Source organism: Lygodium microphyllum, chromosome 24, assembly GCF_053477565.2.
Source record: "Lygodium microphyllum isolate KBCC chromosome 24, Lygodium_microphyllum_v1.1.10, whole genome shotgun sequence".
In the NCBI taxonomy this organism is placed as follows: Eukaryota; Viridiplantae; Streptophyta; class Polypodiopsida; order Schizaeales; family Lygodiaceae; genus Lygodium; species Lygodium microphyllum.
Window position 1 is genome coordinate 68,245,051 of NC_141158.1, and position 21,928 is coordinate 68,266,978.

Below are 21,928 nucleotides of genomic sequence, written 5' to 3' on the forward strand. Positions count from 1 at the left end.
GAGGATGCCACTTGGATAGATGAAAGCTCTCTCAACCATCAATATCCCCAGTTTATCTCGAGATGAGGACATCTCGATTCGTCCAAGGGGGAGAGAATGTAATATTCCACGTTAAAAAAATGAATTGGATTAATGGAATTTTTTTAAAAAATTATTTTCCCCCTTATCCCTCCAGCCGACTGACGAGCTGGAGAGGGAGGGAAATAGTAGGAGACATTAAGCTCCTTGTTGGAGCCTTATGGAGGGAGGGAGGACATGCGTGTGGACACGCAAGGAGGGAAGATCCCCCTCCCCTCCACTATTTAAATAAGGGGGGCCGCTAGAGTTGGGAGGAGGCTGTAGCCGTGCGGAATAAAGGAAGAAGGGTCGGAGGAATCCGTGTCGCTGCTGCGTCGTGAGGGAGGAACGGGAGAATGCTAAGGCCTCGCCGCCTGACCATCACATCTTCACTCGCCGCTGGATCAGCACACCTCCACTCGCCGCCACAGTTTGCCTAATAAGCTTTCCTCCCTCCCACGTGGAAGCTTTAGAAGCTTCCTAGGGGGAAGCTTCTAAAGAACCTTCTTAGGCCCCTTTCACCCCCCCCCCCCCCCCCGGGTTTAATCCTCTCTAAACCCCCTTTGTTCCCCCCCCCACCCGGGTTTAATCCCCCCTAAGCCCCCTTTGTTACCCCCCTCGGGTTTAATCCTCCCTAAACCCCCTTTGTCCCCCCCCCCCCCAGTTTTAAACCCCCCCTAGGATTTTTTCCCTTTTCCCCTTAAGCCCCCCTTAGACTTTGGGAACCTACCCCCGGTTTTAAATCCCCTAAGACCTTTTTCACCCCCTTATAACCCTTTTAACCCTTCTTCAACCCCCCCCTCATAACTCTCATTTTCCCACAACTCCCTAAGCTTTTTTTTCCTAACCCCCCGTATCCCCATTATTATTTCCCCCCCCCCCCCCCCCCCGAACCTAAAAATCCAAACCATCATCATGGCCTCGGATGGTATCCCGTAAGGAAAAAATAGCCGTGAGATAAAAGGATAGGGAGGGAAAGTAGAGGGAGTGAAAAGAAGGAGTGAAGGAGGAAGAGTGGGAAAAAGACAAAAGAAAGGGAAGGAAGGAGAAGACGGTGGAATTCCTGAAGAAAGAGGGAAAGGCTATCTCACATTCGAACTACGATGCCGCCGAAAAAAGTCCAAGGTGTAGCTGCGGGAGGGTCATCCCCCGGTATCCATGTGGATATCTCACCCCAAAACCAGGTTTTTTCTCTTGGCTTTAATTCGGTTTTAAGTCGATCATGCAAAGGAAAAATGTTAAGGATAGGATATATTTGTTCGAGTTATTTGTAACGAAGGAGTTTAGCTTAGGAATGACAATGTATAGAACTTAGCTTTCTTCAAATTGCATCAAGCATTATAAATTACGAGCAAGATTATCCATTTACTATAGTAATATATTTTAGTTAAATCCTAAGGTGTAGAAATTATATCTTGCACCATTAGTCTTCTTCCTTTCGCAACGAATCATGGTAAATGGCTAAATTCATGAAAGGTTTCTTTCGATGCTCAAATTACTAGAGAGTTATCTTTGCTAGTTGCACATCTTAGCAAGGCAATTGTTGTTATTTGGCATGAGTTCATCTTTAAAGAAAACGGAAGTTAAATGTTAGGAATTAACAAGTATAAAAATTAGATATACGAACTCATTTGGAAAGAAAATGTAATGGGGAATTGTTGGATGACACTCTATTAATACTTTTCCCTTGCTATTTGAGGACTTGGGGACTAATAAAGTGTGTATACACAAATTTCACAGCTAGGCCTTTTTGTCCCAAGGAGTATTGTCGCTCTTTGTATCACCTTGGCATTAGGCTATATGCCAAATTAAACTGTATTGATTGGGAAAGTAAATTGTCACAAGGATAGTAAAACCGTGACAAGACGATTAATATTACCTTCCAAAAGATAACTGAACCAATCTAAACATAGAAACATTCATACCCTAAACACTTGACTACTTTCCTTACCGTAGGGACAATAAATTCATAAAGATAAGAAACTAGGGTTTGTCCCTAAGGTTCTTAAAAGAAGAAACCCTAGGCCTGACATACGTCAGCTTAAAGAATCTAAACAGATTATTCCATCGCAGGACTTGTGCAACATGTATGAAATCATTTAGTCTTATGATTGATTCACAAGGGAAAAGGGTAAAAACCCTCATCAAGGATGGCAGATCCCTACGCAAGTTATCTTGCAAAAAGACGTATTTTTGGATATCCTTCTAAATAAGGAGAGTTGTAAATTGAAAACTAGCATATCTAAGGCTCTTTAGGGATTAACCAAATTGGGTATGCCCTACATCGGAATGTAAGAGATCTTGCCAAGTTACAAGACACCTTGGGAACGACTGCTGATACACTCAAAAAGGAAAGAACACTTCCTTAGCAATTTGCCAAACAACTCGGTTGATTAACGGAAATATTTGTGCTTGCTAGAGATTTTAGAGCTCTGTTTGAAATATAAATTACAAATTAAATGAGTACCTATACTTCAGGTTAAAGGCCTGAAGGGAGAGGCAGCTTCAGTTACCCCCGACTGCCTGCCTGACCCTAACCAAGGGGGTTGGTGACCGCGCCGGGAACGTGGACCGAACCCGCCGCGAGAGGTCTCTCCGTTGAGTTCTACTTGGAGCAGGAGGACGCTTGGGTGCCAGGGGGGGCTCTCGCCATAAATCCCTCGCCTTCCGGGTCCTGCACAAGAGGCTAACGTGACTCGGGATTGGATCTCGAGGCCCGCATACTAGTTGATGGGCGGAAGCTTGGAATAGTGATCCCTGGAGATTACTGGATAGCCTTCGGGCAAATTATGGACAAGCCTACGGGCGGAACTCCTTGTATTTCAAAGATAAAATGAAGAAATGTTAAAAGAACTTGCTTGATGGTGTTTTTCTATGTCACGTGATAAGATTACGTGAAGGAACTAGTGCTTAACAGGGTTAATTAAAGAAGTTGATTGTTATATGTCAAATTAATGTGTTAGATAATTACATAACTAAAACAAACCAAGGAAAGTGCGGAGGATGGGCCATGGGTCCGTCCTACGGTTGGGTGGTCTCGGTTAGCCGGGAACTTTTCTCAAAAATCTCGAAGAACAGCGGAATGATCATCATCATCAAAACGAATAACGAGAACAATGACCTAAAGTTACGTCTTACCCGATTTACGCTGTTTTAGGGGAACGGAATGGGACTATGCCTTTTGGCAGGGAGGTTGAGCTTTCCATCCCTCTCGTTTCCCATTCTCCTTGAACCAAGTGCAGCGTGAATCTGCTTCGGACCTGGCGTTTCTGCGTAAAGTAGTTCGCTCGGGTCTGACGCTAGTTGCTGTTAGCTAATGACCCATCAAGAAAACCCTAATTTCGGTCGATCCTAAGTGGGAATGACCAGGGTACTTCCGCTACGTGGCAGACGCGGAAAGACCTAGATCACAAAACCCGTAACATTCCACGGGAGTGGCGGGCGGATCTTTCTAGACATCCTTTCTGATGGACTGCTAAGACGTGTTCTAGATGATACAAACAGACACATTACACAACACCCTCAAAAAAAGTGGGCTCAATATCCTAAGCCACCTTTACCATATAAGCATAATGATGAGCAACATAACCTTCAAAACCAAATCTTTTAATAGGGTATCTAATCTTGCTAGATCTACATACCATTGGATCAGTTGGTGGAGTCTTTACATTACCATGTACTTTGCTTTAGCCATCTAAACTAGTCTCTCTTAGTAGTGACACTTGGATACCATATTAAAAATTGCGCGGTGGAAAGACTTCCTTGAGCTACTGTGCCAAACACACACTACATACACAAGCAAAACCTCTCTCAAGAACACAAGAAGAGAGTTGGATGCCAAAAAAATTTCTTGTTAGTTTCTTCTTCTTCTTTCATTCACAATACAATTTACACAAAGTATAAATAAGATACAACATAAAGGAAAGTGGTCTATGGAGTCAAACAGTGCATAAATCACTATACTCATCAATTGTTGGCGCTATAACTATGTTAGTTATAGGTAGGCACAACAAACCATATATAATAAGTGATAAGTTAGTGGCTATGTAAGAGTCATAATTGTTACAACTATATATATCATCTCTCACTTGACTTGGGTCTCACCTATATATACTACCTCTACATCAATATGAATCATTCTTTGGGAGCATGTCTTGTGTATCTCTCGCGTACTCTCTCTCTCTCTCATACAGTTTATTAATCGCTCGTCTTCGTTAATGATATTGATTACGACAAGCAAACATCTTGCTATTTTTAGCGATGTTTTATTATCGTTCACGTTCTTTGCTCGACCGAAATAACACTTTTCTTATATGCGTCATCTCGTCTTGCACGTTACGCCTCTCTATTTCAGGCTTTCTTTTTAGTCACTCAATATTTTTCGTCGTTCTTACGTGCATATCCCTATTTTGATTGTCATGCGTCTCAACTACGCTCGTCTTGATCATGGTTTGCAGATTCTGCGATCTCATCTTATTTGTTTTCTCTCGACATACAGGCATGGCCAATTGCGTAATTGTTAACGGATATCCGTCTGGCCAACGTTCGGTTCCCTTCTTCCAAGGACTAGGCTTTCCTGGGTGGAAAGCAAAGATTATGCTAATTCTTGAAGGTGACGAATTATTTGATATTGTTTTGGGCGACCTGTCTTGCCCTGTTCAACCTATTGATGTGATGAATAACAATTCTGTGATTACTGATGGTCCATTATTTGAACAATGGAAAATTGATCATACTGATTGGATTCGTCGTGACAAAGCGGCTCGTCGTTATATATTATCTGCACTTCTTGACTCACTTATGTTGGATGTCTTTCATCTGGAAACCTCTCATGCTATTTGGGAGTATCTTATCTCAACGTTTGAGAAGAAATCGGTCACCGAAATTTTATATCTCCAAACTTGTTTGAAGAATCTTCAATATAAGGTTGGTACCTCTATGCACTCTCATATCGAGGCTTTTAAAGACATTATCAATCAACTTGGTGCTGACGGCGCTCCTGTTGCTAAAAATCAGATTGTTACTCAACTTCTTCATACCATCAAAGATCCTTTATATGACAATATCATCACTATTTTGTCTAACAAGGATGATATCCACATTGACAAAGCATGTATATCTCTTATTGAATATTCTCAACGTCATGAGCATCATTTGGAAAAATCTGATGCTGTTTTGGTCACTCGGGAACAAAGGGATTTTGATGCTGCTTTTGTTGCTCGCAAGCGTCCTGCTTCACGTTTTCAGCAGGGTGGACGCCCTAATCCAGGTAGTAAATCTTCTCGTCTTGCTTATCCTAACAAACATTGTTCTTATTGTGATAAGAAAGGTCATGTGGCTTCTGATTGCTGGGCACGTCAATATGATGAGGAGCATGGAGTTACTACAAAGCAACCTTGCTCGTCCAAAAGTTTTCCTCCTTGTGATTATTGTGCACATACAGATCATCCATCTCGTCGTTGTTATAAACGCAGATATGATGAAGAATGTTCTCGAGCTTATATTGTTCAACAAACTACAACTGATGATGATCATACTCATCAGGAGCTCAATTTCGTCCATTATGATATCTCTCCAGAAAAGGTACTTCATGTTCATGATGGTTCTCTATTCATCATTGATTCAGGTGCCACTGGAAACATGACATACCAATCGCAGTGGCTTCACAATTATCATTCTCTTCCTGTCAAGAAGTTTGTTTACCTTGCGGATGATACGACTTGTCAAGTCAAAGGAGTGGGTGATTTATATCTGGGGACTGTTTTATCCACTAGAATATTAAGAGGAGTTCTTCATGTTCCAGATTTGCAAAGAAATCTTCTTTCTGTTGCTCGTCTAGTTGATCTTGGTTTGTTTGTTGGCTTTGATCATAATCAATGTCGTATAGAGAAAGACGGGCATACTATAGCAGTGGCTCCTCGACATGGTAATCTATTTGAGCTATCATTGAATGATACAGTTGCAAATGTTGTTATTGCCCCTGGAGATGCAGATTGCAAATTATGGCATCAACGATTTGCACACTCCGACTTTGCCAAAATTCTTGATCTTCATCGTCATGGTCTTGTGCAAGGTATGGATCTTAAATCTCATCCACGTATGGGAATATGTGAGTACTGTGCACTTGGAAAACACCATCGTTCGCCTTTCCACACTTCATTCCTGTGCTCTCTTGGATTTGGTTCATACCGATATTTGCGGTCCTTTTCCTGCCTCAAAGTCTCAATATCGATATTTTATAACTTTCATTGATGATTTCTCACGATACACACATGTCTATCTTCTTCGACATAAGTCTGAGGCTTTATCTATATTTAAACAATACAAGATAAGTGTGGAGCTTCAAACCGGATTCTCTATAAAGACGCTTCACAGTGACAACGGCGGTGAATATGTATCCAATCTATTTGATGACTTCTGTAAGGATCAAGGTATTCATCATGAGTTTACAGTTCCTTATTCTCCTCAGCAAAATGGTGTTGCTGAGTGCAAAAATCGCACGATTCTTAATGCTATACGTTGCATGCTTATACACTCTGGTTTGTCTCGAAAGTTTTGGACAGAAGCACTTCTAACAGCTGTTTTTATTCAAAATCATCTTCCAACTACTGCACCTGCTGGTAAAATTCCTATAACAATTTGGATAGGGAAGACACCTTCAGTCTCTCACTTTCGCACATTTGGCTGCATTGCTTATATTCATGTGCCCAAGGACACTCGACATAAGTTGGATCCTCCAGGTTTGAAGGTTATTTTTCTTGGTTATTCAGATCATTCCAAAGGTTACAAATTTTATGATCCTTCTTCTCAAAAGGTTATCATTAGTCGTGATGCTATATTTGATGAGAAGACTATGGGTGGCACATGGTCATCAGATGTTTCAGATGATACACAATCTTTGCTTAGTGCATTTCCTTACTTGCTTTGTGATTCTACTAATTCTGATGATCATAAACCTCCTTCACCTCCAAAGAAGATTGATGAAAATTTGGAGATCTATGTTGATCTTCCTATTGAGATAGAGCATGGATTCTATTCTATTGAATATGATGTCTTTGATGATGCTATGTCTGTCCAAGAGGATCCAATATCGTATATGGAAGCTATCAATTCGTCTCAAAGGGATCAATGGCAAGAAGCTATGCAAGCTGAGTACGATTCTTTAATCTCCAAAGGTACATGGATTCTTACTGAACTCCCCCCAAATCGTGTTCCTATCAAATGTAAATGGGTTTATAAAACCAAGACCAAAGCTGATGGCTCGTTTGATAAGTTCAAAGCACGACTTGTTGCAAAAGGTTACTCACAGATTGTAGGAGTAGATTATCAAGAAACATTTTCTCCCGTTGTGCGCTCCACAACTGTTCGTATGATTTTGGCTTTTGCAACACTATTTGATCTAGAAATTCACCAAATGGATGTTAAAACGGCTTTTCTCAATGGAGATCTTGAAGAAGAAATCTATATGGAGCAACCTGAAGGTTTTATGATTGCAGGAAAGGAGCATCTTGTATGTCAGCTTCATCGTGCATTATATGGATTGAAGCAAGCCTCTCGTGCTTGGTATATTAAGATTGATCAGTTCCTCACATCTAAAGGTTTTGTTGCATGTTTTGCTGACCCAAATCTTTACATCAAAAGGGAAGACAAATATTTTATTATTCTTGCTCTATATGTTGATGATACTATTCTTGTGTCAAATAATATTGCTTTCTTGGATGCTATGAAGAAGCTTTTATCAACTGCATTTGAAATGGTGGACCTTGGTGAGATACATTCTTGTTTGGGTATTCAAGTTCAACGACACCGAAAACAAGGCATTCTTCTTCTTCGCCAGACAAAGTTTATTAATGATATTGTTAAGAAGTTTGGGTTGACAAATGCGCACTCTGCTAACACTCCCATTCTTTCAAGCTCTACCAAGGGTACATCTACAACACATAATGAAGAATTAGCCATTCATCAACCTTTTGCTAATCTTGTTGGTTGTCTTCAATTTATTGGTTTAAACACAAGACCAGATATTTTATTTGCAGCTAACTTTTTGGGACAGTATCTTTCTTCCCCTTCCACTATTCATTGGAGTGCTGCAAAACGTATTCTTAAGTACCTCAAGGGTACTAAGGAATTTGGTCTTATTTATCGTCGTCGAGAGGATTCTTCTTTATCTTCTTCAACTTCTCTTGACCTTATTGGATATACAGACGCTGATTGGGCAAGTTCACACTTATCCATGCGATCTACAAGTGGGAATTGTTTCTTTGTAAATGGATGTTTGGTTTCTTGGTCCAGCAAGAAACAACGATGTGTTGCGGTTTCTACAACTGAAGCCGAATATGTTGCTGCATCATTAGCAGCTCGCGAGCTAGTTTGGCTTCGACAACTACTTGCAGATTTGGGACATCCTTCATCATCTAGTACATCTCTTCGATGCGATAACCAAAGTGCTATTAGTCTTACCAAAGACTATATACAACATAGTAAATCAAAGCATATTGCTATTCATTATCATTATGTTCGACATGAAGTCAAGAAAGGTTCCATTATGGTGGAGCATTGTCCCAGTGATCAAATGGTTGCAGACATCTTCACAAAAGCTCTTAGTGAAGCTCGCTTTAGCTCATTAAGACATGAACTTGGTATTGTTCCAAGTTCTTGTCTCACTGATTGAGGCATTTATCATTGTATTCAAGAAAACTTTATAGTAAATCATTTTTGTATCGTAGGTATGTGTAGGGGCTCGGGTTTTTCCCTTGTTCTCCCCAAGGGTTTTTTCACTCGCAGCCAGAGACCTTTGTTTGAGTGGGGATGTAACAACTATATATATCATCTCTCACTTGACTTGGGTCTCACCTATATATACTAACTCTACATCAATATGAATCATTCTTTGGGAGCATGTCTTGTGTATCTCTCGCGTACTCTCTCTCTCTCTCAACAATAATGACCACCGACATGCTATAATTGTGGACATGTAGACCAATTTAACTAGGCGGTCCATCATCAATGTTTGTATAACTATGAAAGAAGGGCTTTGATAGTTAGAATAAAATGTATGTATTTCTAGCATATATGATGGTTTGTTGTATGTAGATATACTAACCAAAATTATAGCTATGTTGAATTCTAAGCGAAAGGCTACAAATACCATAATATAGGTAAATTCCTTGGGCATGTACTAGTTAATTGCACATTTTGTATTACACTACAAGAGAAAGGCCCTATAGACGCACACTGTACACGCGAAAAAGCGGGCACGTTTATAAGCGTATGTATCAGCGCATCTATTCAGGCTAGTATAAAAAACGCGTCCATATATCTGCGCTTATAGATGCGAAAATAAACACACATATTTTTCATTTCTCATAAAGTCCCTGAATATGACCAAACCTCTTAACAACTAGTATTTTTTTGAATAGGGCATGATTGGATAGGGCATGATTGGATGTATATACGACATAATTACACCTGGATCATACGCTAGGACATGATATACATGTATAGGATCATACAGACATGATATACATGTATATACGACATGATATACATGTATAGGGCATATACATGCATAGGACATGATATACATTACCAACTTTACTTCTTTCTGAGTATTACAAATATATATCAAATCATTCCAAAGCTAATTACATATATGTGATTTCATGCCCTATGTACATCCAATCATGCCCTATACAAATGTGATTGGATAGGGCATGATGATTGGATGTATATATAAATCAAAGGTTGACTTGTGCATTTGCAATATATATATATATATATATAGAGAGAGAGAGAGAGAGAGAGAGAACTGATCAATACACTCACATGTCTCATTTAATGTTGTGTACTTAACCTAGCCATGCATGCCAATTCATAGCATGAGTAGATTGATGTAAATCAGTTGGCTTGTGCATATGCAAGCTATTCCAATCATGTCAAGGTGCACTTATAGCTCACATATAATTTTAGATAAGGTGGACCACATGTAATCAATGTGCACATGTCCTCTTTTCATCATCTTTAGCCAGTGTGTCCACTTGTTGGTGACTAATACCAACAAGCCAACTACAAATCTCTTATCTATGAAATGTATAAGTAAATTAACTTGGTTAATTTGATGAGGCCAAGTTCTTTGATTGATTGATGGATAATATGCCTTTCTCTATCTCTTTCGTGTACACCTTCATTGTGTTATCTCTCTCTAGCTAAAAACCATTCGTGCTTTATCCACCTATTGATACTTGCATGCAATTGTAAGTGGGATGGTCTAGTAAGTCACTACATATGTGCCAATTGACTTCCCAATGTGTTATCTCTTATCCTCAAGCTTTGTTATATATGTCACCACATAGGTCAATTGATTCCCTAAATGCATGCATTGATTCCTTAAATTGTTCCTGCGCGTCTGTAAGCGCGTGTAACAGGAATTATCTGCGCATATACACGCGCAATTACACGCGCTGACAGACGCACCACGCAAGTATAGAAAAATTTAAAAAAAGTTGTGGCTTTCTTTTCAAACCTCTGCTTTCCTGCGTTTTTTACGCATTTTCTGCAGTTCGAGCTCGACATCACTACTTGTGTCTATCTATCACTTCATGAAGACAATGAGGCAATGAAATAAGAGTAAAAAGAGGACAGGAGGAAAGAAGAGCCAAAGAGTAAAGAACAAGAGCCAAACAACAAGGAAGAGAACAAGATTCAAGCAACTTACCAAGGGAAGGGAGAAGGAGGACAAGGAGCTTGCAACCTAGCCGCCACCCATTGGAACAAGCAAAGAAGGTGAGTTCTTCTTCTCTCTCTCAATCTTGTTTGCTTTCTCTGTTTGTTTGTCTCTCTCTTCACATGCTGGATCTTGTCATCTATGGACTTTTTAAAGCTTTGTTTTTAAAGAAAGTTTGAGAAGAAATGCTGCGACTCAGCGCGTCTGTCAGCGCGTCCAGATGACAGTGTAGATGTAGCTATAGACACGGAAATAGACGCATTGACAGACGCTCACAGAGACGCAGGTATAGACGCACACATAGATGCAGGTATAGACGTTGCATGTAATATGTTCTATCTACACAGGGTAATATGATTTTTCTTGTGTAGATGTGGAATCCTGGATCCTCTAGCACCCCATTCAACAAGGAGCAATTCATGGGGGAGATGACCAATTATCTTGGTCGCCCTCCCACTCTAGAGGAGGTTTTCAGTGTGATGTCTGGGATACCTATCACATCTTTGCCTACACAGGGATCAGCTGAGGTACATGGATCGGCCAAAGCACGTGCATCTCCCCGGGGGTCCACCTTATAGGCCCGTAGGTGTAGCACGTGCACTCAACAGGAGGGGGTTTAATATCAGTTTCACCTACAGATTTAAAATGAAAGAAGGGGGTTAAATATTGTATACTGAGAAATTAAAATAAGGGGTATTTTTATCCATAAATCTTCAGAACTAGGTTGTTAGTATACACACACACACACACACACACACACACACACACACACACACACGCACTACAAGGTATTATGGATATACTGACACGGCCTATCGACACAAAAATCGGTATATGCCTCGGTATAAGTCTTTCTATACGTCTCAGTATGTGCGTCGGTATATATATTCTCCTAATAGTTGATTTGCATGTTCATTTCAAGGAGGTTTCGAGAGATCAATGCTTGCAACCATTCGTGTGAAATAAATGTGCAAGCATCGCTAATACACAATGTTACAGATGCTCCTATGCTTACTAACAATGTCATTTTGCGTTTTTTTTTGGGTATCTTATTTGTACACATTTGTCATCCTTTTTTTAAGGTTTTGCTACATTTCATTTGTGGTAGCATGATGTGAAGCACGTAGAAGTGAAAGACGAAAGCTATCTTCATCGGTATTCCTCGCTCTCCTTCAATCCAGCAGCAACACAGGTATGTGAGGAAAATTTCTTTTCCCCTGATTCTTTCACTTCGTAATTTGTAAACTAATCAACAGGTTTGCAGAGCGGCATCAAGGTATTTGCCTGTTTTCGTATGATCGAGGTCGGCATTTGCCATGCGTGCCTCGCACCTGGAATAGAAACTTCTCATGATAGACATGTCTAGTAGCACTGCTGCTGTTGCAGCCAAGAAAGGCGTGGGAATCCTTGTCAGTGCCACCCGGAGCGGCCTCTCTGCTCTATCTTCTCGGGGTCCTCAGCATCATCACCATGTTGCCAAACCATAAAATCAACCTGGAAGCACACAGACGGGATGTTGCATTGGAGTGTGAAAAAATGGTTGTGTAGATGCTAGCTAATATCAATGCAAGCTTTGGGCTACTAAATCTACCGGATCGTCTCGCAACTCCACGGAACTCATTGTGAGCATATCTCTCTTGTTTTATGCTGCATTTCTGTTTAACATACCCTAAAGTTAACACGCAGGGCCAAAGTTATACAGGATATCCCATGCATTTTAGATATGACTTTAAACTTGCATATGTATATTTAATCCATTGACCAAGCGAAACAGAATTTTTATTGATCGTAAACCAGAAATTTCCCTAACTGAGCCCCAGAAGTTGAAACGAAGAAATGAATAAGCGTGCCAGTTTGTTTGGTTGATTTATTGTTTTGGGACTGGACCGCGCTCGAGAGAATAGTGCAGTACTGTGGTTGAAGTGTCAGTACTACTTTTGGTGGGGCTAGTGATTTGGACTTTCTGAAACTTTCCTTGAAAGAATAATTTTTAGCAGCCTGTTTTGTAGAGCTGTTGGTTTCTTAGGGATTTCTTGTTCAGATCTGTACTGTGCATATGGATGCAAGATAATAAGCGTCCAGCCAGCAATGTGACTAGTATGTTGGATTTCTAATTCTTGATGATATGTTGGATTTCTAATTCTTGATGATATGGTGTACTGCTCGTGTTTGATGATATGCTGAATTGCTCTCTCGCTTTTTAATGCTCTGGTTTTATACCACTTGCATGATATGTTGGACCTCTACTTCTTGATGGTTTGCTGCTGAACTGTGCATGTTTGCAGTAGTCCCCAACATCTAGTAAAGAAGTTTCCAATTCCTGAGAAAGAGCAGAGCTGGATTACATTCACCCTGCCATTCACCCATCATAGCTTTGATTCCCATCTTGGCTGGTGGCAACGATCTCTGCATCCCCCGCATCTACTTCATGACCTCTTGAAAAGCTGGTAATCTTTGATTCTAACATGCACATATTATTTAGGTTCCAGTTTTCCAATTCCCATCATTAGTGTGTGTGAAATAGAGAGATTGAGAGAGAGAGAGAAAAAGAGAGAATAGTTTGTGTGTCAATGTCTTTTTTGTTTTTTTTTTTACTCTTCCTTCCTCATTCTCTCTTGTATGGTTGTTTTGATTAGAGATCTGATCATTCATGTCTCTTGTATGGTTATTTTGATTAGAGATCTGATCATTCATGGCATCAAAGACTCACATAAAGGTGTGTGATCATGGGAGTAACGAGAAGAAGGTGCTGGGCTACGTCAGAGTGATGGCAGATTGCACTTATAGTGATATACGTCAAGAGATCATCCAAGATGGCATTGTAAGTGAATCATTCGAGTTTGTTATTGAAGATGAAGACTGTGATGGAGTATGCATATTGAATGCATTACAAGAGGAGCGTTGGAAAATTGAGAATAGCAAGCGAGTTGGCATAAAGAGGTTATCAACCACGGTGGATGATGGAGGGTCCTCAAAGCGTGTTTGTAGAAGCTTAAATGCTTCCATGGAAGCTACTGCTATGGATGGGATGGAAGAGGGCGATCAAATAAGGGAAGCGGGTGATCATGGTGGGAGAGTCAACATGCTCAAGAGTGTTTTAGTAACACAAGAAGCGCTCAAAATTTGGGAGCTCCAATGTGAGAAGGTCCGCAAGAAGTTGAGTGAGAGAAAGCCATCTAGAGATGATAAATTTCAGCTCATCACGGAAGATGTCAATGACCAACCTTTGATTCGAGTGTGGTGCAATGAATGTGGGAGTGCTTATGGATCGGGAGTGACTAGTGGCAAGCAATCCGCATACTCATGCTTGTCAAACTTCATGAGATTTCACATTCTAGATGGTCAAGCACATAAAAAACGATACTTATCTAACCGAAGTTTGAGGTTTGATGCATTTTCTACTCATGGTTCTCATGGAAGTACTCCAAAAGACGAGAATGATTCTGATGATGCAATAATAATCTTGGCAGCTATTGAGGAGATGAATAATTTCAATAGAACTCATGAAGGTAAGAATCAACTTCTTGTTTTATGTTGTAAATTGTAATATTTTTTTGTAAAAGATATTTGTTGAATCATGTAAGACAATTCTTAGTCCCTTATTTTGGTTCCTTTTTTAAGGATTTTTGCTTGTGCATATCAGATTCAATTGTCAGCTACGTTTCTAAACTCTTATCAAAATTTTGTATCCTCATATAGGGGCTGATTTTCAGTTGGTTGAAGCAACTTTACATGACTACAAAGATAAAAATAGTGTCAAAGTTGTGTGCAAATATGATGGGAAGTGGCTGCACCTATGTCCTCGAGGTTCAGATTTGCAGACCATCCTAACACAACATATCAATGCAAAATCTCACATCAATGCATGGAGCAAGAAGACCACAATAAAGCAATCATCTTCTCTCTTCACAGGAGCTAGTGGGCGACCTAAAAAGAATTTTGAAAAGGATCCATGTCAACAAACTTTGGGTGCATTCCTCGTATCAACCAAAGAGCATGCGGAGGTGGCTTCCATCCATGCAGGTGATTCAAGCTCTCATTTATTAAATCTGTGTTGGGGATTATGGCAGTGTAAACTTGATGTTAATGGTAGTGAGGTTGATATAAAACCTTTTCTCCAAGACCTAAAGATGGGTGAAGAGTGGTTTTGTGAGCCACATACAAAAGCTACTTTATATGATGGGGATGTTGAATACAGGATAGATGGATGCTTTAGGCATGTGTGCTGTCTTCGGATCTCAAGAATTGGAATTCCGTTTGAAAGTTTCACATGCGAGTATTGTAAGAAAATTCCATCTTGCGCTGATTATCGTGGCAGAGTGTATCGAGAGGGTAGTGCAATTGAGAAAAGAGGAGAGAGGCAAACAGGTCGAGGAAGGCGATTGGATTACCTTTCTGGTGCAGAGCTTCAAAGCGTTGTAGTTGAGACAAAGAAAAACTTGCGAGAGGCCAAGAGAAAACTATGGTGGTTGAAGGCAAAGTTTGTGGTGCTTTCAGTGAGAATCAGGTCTTTAAAAGAAGCAAACTATGAGGCTATTAATAGGAAGGATGTGCAACGTTTTTGCAATAACATTATTGAGGCTCATAGGCAAGGAAAGTTTGGTGGCAAATTAGCTTTATGGGCTTTTCTTCAAGACATTGCAAATAATGCATTAAGATCGAAAAAGGGGCAAAGATATGCAGAATCCTCAAAGACCATTTTTGAGGTTGCAAAGCTATGGGGTGGGCCGCGCTTGCATGATTTTCTAAGTGTAAACCTTGGAGGGCCATCTTTGTCAACCACAAGGAGGCAAGGAAGAAAGGCAACTCAATTTCAATCCGGAGAGCATGAGTATATCGTTGATATGGTTGGAAAGATATACAAGGATGTAAAGTACAAACATGGAATAGCATCACGGGTGCCATTCATTATTGTTGAAGATGAAACAACCATCAAGCGTCGCATCAGGTAAAAACTTAGTTGAATTTCTCTTCGCTTCAGTTTTAAAATTTATTTATGTAACAAGTCCATGGAAATAAAGATGTTAAAGTGGAGCTTCATGTTTTTGCAGATGGAATGCGAAGGATGACACTCTAATTGGGTTTTGTGGAAGAAAGGGAGAGGATCATCAATGCTCCTCAAATGATGTTATCATTGTTGGAGATGGAGCACAAGGATATGAGACAATAGTGGATGACTTCCAAAATCACGTAGTGGGACATTATGCAAGACTGCTCATTGTCAACCCGCTTCATGAGAGTCTTCCACGGTTAGCTCTTGTTGTGCATTGCACTTGTAATCGCTTTGATAGCGATTTCATCAAAGCTCAATGGAGTCTTGTGGAGCAAATGTGGAATGCAAAATGGAAGGATTGCCTAGGGCCAATAATTGGACATGCTTTAGATGGTGATAGTAGACGTCGCAAGCTTATGCTTGAAGACTATTTAGGAAAAAGTGATAGAAAGTTTGGTATCAAATGGGATGGATGGAAACTCAAAGGCAGAATCATAGGAGACAATGTGTATGGACTACATGATCAAGATTTTGTGCATTGTGGAAAGAAGCTTGTGAACCCTCTTGATAGTCCTATTCGACAACTAGCGATTGGACAAGTTTGGATTACACTCAATCATGTTGCTTTGGTCTATAATCATTTCTCTATCGATCAACACAAGTTACGAGAAGAAGATATACAACGAAACGATCGGAAAAATTGGAGAGCAGCCCAAGTGATTGTCTCTAGACAAGTTCAAAAATGTATGATAGAAATGCAAAAAAAAGAGAGGAGCATGCAAGGGACTGGGGCATATTTGCAGGTTGTTGCTGATTATATAGACATTTTTTTGTCTCCACATTTAGACTTGAGAGAGCGTGTGGTGCTTGCTAGTAAAGTGGTCTTCTTCTTCAAGTTGTGGAGATTATGGATTCATCATCATTCTACATACACTCTTAAGAAAAACTTCATTAGCAAAGAGGCTTACACAGATACCCAGCTTTCTTGTCATTTTGTGGTTCTACTTATAAAGATGTTTCGGGATTTCTTCCCAAATCTCAAGTGTCCTTTACATCTCACAGGATCGGATGCAGCAGAAATTTATTTCAGCAAGATTGGAGGTATGGTTGGGCAAGAAAGAGCATTTGATTTTGGAGATGTTTTGCATTGTGTTGGAAGCTTGAACAAGATTACCGTGCATGAATGTAAATCAAATGGGGTGACTTTTTCAAGGGCACATAAGAAACAAGAACACATATGGAAGGATTTGAACAAGCATGAAGGCATTTTGGAAGCAGATCTTGGGAATTACGAGAGCGTTTCCTCTGATGAAAAGTTGATAGATGCATTGAAAGAGGGATTGAAGCGGGCACAAGATCTTTGTGAGTCATTGGGGATCAAACCTAGCACAATCGAAGGAGTTGAATGGTGGACAGAGCCTTGGATAGATACACAATCAATGTGGTCAAAGATAGATGCTGAAATGGGTGACGCCGATGAGCACGATGACTTTGTGGAGCCTTGCGGTGAAGATAGGCCCATTGAAGGCAGCGACGGAGATGACGAGGTCATTGCTCTGAGTGAGATTCGACATGAGGTGGATGGGATTCTAGATGAGGCAAGCATTGAGGATGAAAACAAGACTATCTCGCCCGTGGTGGAGGTTGACAAGAAATTCATCTTCAAGTCTACTTTGGTGAGTCAACTCAATGGAAACTCAACACTATCAAAAGATAGGTTGACAAGGGTAAGACAAGGAGTGCATTTCAGCAATGAAGGAAAATTAGCATCAACAACCAATGGAAATTTCTTTGGAATAGGGTCAGATTGTGCTGTTTATTTCTACGATGACACATGTGGAAACAGAGACACAAATTTCAAGAGAAATGGAAAAGCCACAAAATTGAAGAAGATGCAAACTCTTCATAGTACATGGTATCTTGGAAGAGTCCAAAAGATGCGAAAGAAGATAGGTGGCAGGTATGTAGATTACAAGTGAGGTCTTGACTTGGTAGATCGACCACAAGGGATGGAGGTTCAGCTTGGTTGGTATCAGAAGGTGAAAGGACACCATACATACTCTTATAATGTGACAGACTTAAATATGGTTGATATTGAGTCAATTATTGCATTGGCACATTTAACATACAATGAGGCTACTGATAGATATGTTCTTGATCAAAATGATTATCGAATCTTTAACGATTTCTTGAAGTCTGCTGGTTAGATGTTTATTTAAATCATGTAAGTATGGAACCATTTGGTTGTAATTTGTGTTTTAGTCATGTTATAACACAGGTGACCTTATTCTTTCCATTTTCATATGATTGCAGGCAACGAATCCTCCACCTTGCAAAGTGGGGAGGAGTTGGAATGACATGAGTTGGACTTTTGTGGGACTGAAGTGTTTTTTGGGAAGGAGTTGGAATGACATAAGCTGAATTTTTGTGGGACTCAAGTGTTTTTTGTGGGATTGAAGTGTTTTTTTGTGGAATGACATGAGCTGAATGACATCCACTATATGTTTTTTGGGAGAGCAGGTAAATTCCAACCATTGTCTCTTGGAAGAACGGGGTTTATCTCGTATAGTACTCTAGTTTTATAGTAGCCCAAATTCAGATTAGTTTCACGTAGCAATTGATTGTGTTATTGATATTTGCAGTACAGGTTCGTAGCAGCATGTATTAAGGCCTTTAACGATTAAGGCCTTCGACGGTTGAATTAATGGGCATGTACATAATATTTTGCTAGCAGCTCTCAAGGACCTTTTGGTTTGGCCAAGTCGGGCAGTTATACCAGTCTTTCCAGGTGATTACAGGTATAAATGAATTACCCTCCTTCAAGCACCTGTAACGGGTGGGATCGGTAAGAGGAACTCCAGGAGTCAAAAGCTTGGACTTAGGGTCCATAGGGCATGAGATAGGCCGACACTCAGCCATATCAAACTCCGAAAGAAGCTCGGAGATGTACCTGTGCTGCGAGATAAAAATGCCCTGTGCCATCTGATAGATCTCCAGACCTAGAAAGAAGTGAAGGATCCCTAGATCCGTCATGTCAAACTCCTGCTGTAGAATGGACCGTGTATGCTCCACCTGCTGAGTGTCGCTCCCTGTAATAATAAGATCATCCACATACAAGATGAGGAACACCGAAAGAGAATCCACAACCCTTAAGTAGAGGTTGGGATCATAAGCGGAGCGCGCAAAGCCACTCTGTAGAAAGAAGCGGTCAATCCACTGGTACCAAGCACGAGGAGCCTACTTTAGGCCATAAAGAGCCTTCCGCAGCCTGTAGACATGATCCTCCTTCCCCTGCACAAGAAAACCAGGAGGCTGTGAAACATAAATCTCCTCCTCAAGAACGCCATTCAGAAAAGCAGACTTGACGTCCATCTGATAGACAGGCCAACGGTGATGAGCAGCAAGAGCCAAAAGCACTCGGATGGTGGACATCCTAGCTGTAGGAGCAAAAGTCTCAAAGTAATCCAACCCTGCACGCTGGGCAAAACCCTTGGCAACAAGCCTAGCTTTATGCTTGTCCAAGGAGCCATCTGCAAGATATTTGGTCTTAAAAACCCATTTCACACCAATCACCTTCCGTTTCGCGGGACGCGGAACAAGCTCCCACGTATGGTTTCGCTCGATGGAGTCGAGCTCGGCCTGCATAGCCTGTCTTCCTTCGGAAAGGAAGGGAGAATCGGCACCTGGATAGAGGGAATCAAGGAAGGCATCCGCACAGTTGATGCAGTCTTCACTGAAGAAACCTTCGCAGTAGATGGAACCCTCTGAGATGCATGGACTGAAGAAGGACGAGTGCGAGGAGGGTCATCCCGTTGTCGAACTTCACGATAGTCCCGCCTCCGCTCAGAGGAATGATGAGAAAGAAGCTCATCCTCTGAGTCTTCAAAGCCTGAAAACTGGTAAGACATCTTCCAATCTGCAAAATACCAAAGAAAGTTGTGCCGCTGACGAAATAGGACCAACAGTGTGGTCACCAACCACCAAGATGCAGGCTGAAAGTGCCTACAGCCACCTGGATCTGCAAAACGCAAATAGATCTGATGGCGAACACCAGAAACAAGACCACCAGCACCGGAAACTTGCCCAGACAGAGGTCGCCTGCAGGATAGGAGCAGACAGGGTAGAAGCGACCTGCAAAACAGCAAAACGCAGCTGTAGGAGGGTCGCCCTGCAGCAGAGGAGGTCGCCTGGCAGCAAATGCAGGGTTGCTGCGTCACTGGATGACGTGGCAGCCCCTGTGTACAGCAAATGCAGGCTGTACAGCCTTCTGATGGAGTCGCCTGGCTGGAATAGACCTGTTGACATCCTCCTGAAGGAATCGCCTGGCTGTTGTGGGACTGTGGACAGCAGCAGTAAGGTATTTCTCTCGTCCTCCGTGCTCTCAATCAGGCGATGATACCATGTGAGAGTGCGCAGCGAAAGAAGAACATGAACATAGAGGAGAGGAGAGAGGAAGCAGAGAATGAAGGAAGAAAGTCTGCACTGACTGAGATGAATGCTGAATACACTGGAATGGACAGAACAGTCCCTGCACGCAGCCCGGAGCGTCAGTGAGAGAACCAGGACAGACTGGAAGCAGAGGCAGCACCAATGCCGGAGACGGAGATGGAGGGAGCAGTGCTGAACCTGCAGAGCATGAATGAGATGAATGCTGGACTGACTGGGGGGGCAGCTATAAATAGCCCCCAGTCAGAAAACTGGCCGACCAGCTAAACTGGCCGACCTGGCCAGATCTGGTCCGACTGGCCAGATGTGGTCCGACTGGCCAGTTCTGGTCCGACTGACCAGAACTGGTCCGACTGCCCAAAATAATGGGCAGTCACCCCAAAAACAGCCCAGATCTGGGCTGTAAAATGCCCAGGGCTACATGTTGACTAAAGCAGACTGAAAACACACTGACAGAGCTCCTCTGTCTCCTGTCAGACTCTGACAGGAGCTCACAACCAGGAGATGACAGACTGAGACTAAATAAGAGCAGGCTAACAGATTCGACCCCTATGTGATCTAGCAGTTGTTTGCAAGTCACTGTGAAATTTTATATCACTATCAAGGTCTCTTTTTGTAACACAAGAGCAGGTGGTCTCCTGCATGGCTTGCCAAAGTTACAGAGTAAGCTGCCAAATCCAACCAAAGAGGCTGATGGAGGAGTATCTTGGAGTCCCTCACAAGTGTATGATAACTGTGATACAAGAGGGGGTTGTTCTGCTATAAATGAAGCTGTAGTTTCACAATGTACAAGCCCAATGCCACTGCCTGATGAGCTTGCAGCAGTAAGCCCAATGAGACCGCCGCAAGGGTACCCAAGCAAAGGTCTTTCACAAAGAGCTTCTCCTAGAAGGTGGTCTGCCTCTCCTTTAAAAAAGGTTCAAGTTGGTCGATTTGGGAGCCGGCGGGCCGGGTCGGTCGTGATTCGCAGTATCAATTACTTTTCTGAACGCAGAGTAAAGAGAGACACCATGTTATGGACACCAGTAGCAGCAGCGATGGTGAAGAAAAGGCTAAGAGCTGTACTCTAGATGAGCCAAACTAAGACTGATGGAGGAAACTCTAGAGCGTAGAAAAGCGGAGATGGATGCCCAAACAGCCAAGCTCAATGACAAAGCTCATGCCAAGGCTCGTGCTGCCAAGCTACTTGGCCTTTAGGCCAACTTGAGGGATATGCAAAGACTCCAGGCGTTGATCTGGCTGAATTTGTTTTGTCATGAGATTTTGTCCATAGATTCTAATGTGTTATGAATATTTGACATCTGTTGGCAGGAGGATGGAATGGTTGGGCATGGCAATCTTCAACCATTGTTGACAAAGGATTACTCGAGGTCTGATAGTAGTCCTCCCTCTCCTCCCTTAACACCCCGAGTGGTGAAAGAGCAGGCATTGACACCAAAAGCTCATAGGGCAAAGAAGGCGGTGTATGCATCTCAAAAGAACTCAAGCACTCCTGGGAGCTCCAGACGAATAGTTTCCATGTCCCCTAAAACCACTCCTTGAGGAACTCTGGGGTAATCCATTGGTCCAGAGGACCCCTAGTTCCTCAAATGCCCCTGAGAACTCTCTTTCCTCCTCGATTCCTTGCTTTTCAGACCCGAAGAATGAAAACATGAAACCATCTCCAGGGAAGTTGTCAGGCTCTGCGATAGTGCTTTCCAAGGATGCTG

At 41.7% G+C, this 21,928-nt stretch overlaps 1 pseudogene; it reads left to right on the top strand.

Moving 5' to 3' along the window:
- The first annotated feature begins 13,862 nt into the window (after window positions 1-13,862).
- LOC148015204 (uncharacterized) lies at window positions 13,863-18,173 on the top strand (annotated as a pseudogene).
- The last annotated feature ends 3,755 nt before the right edge of the window (window positions 18,174-21,928 follow it).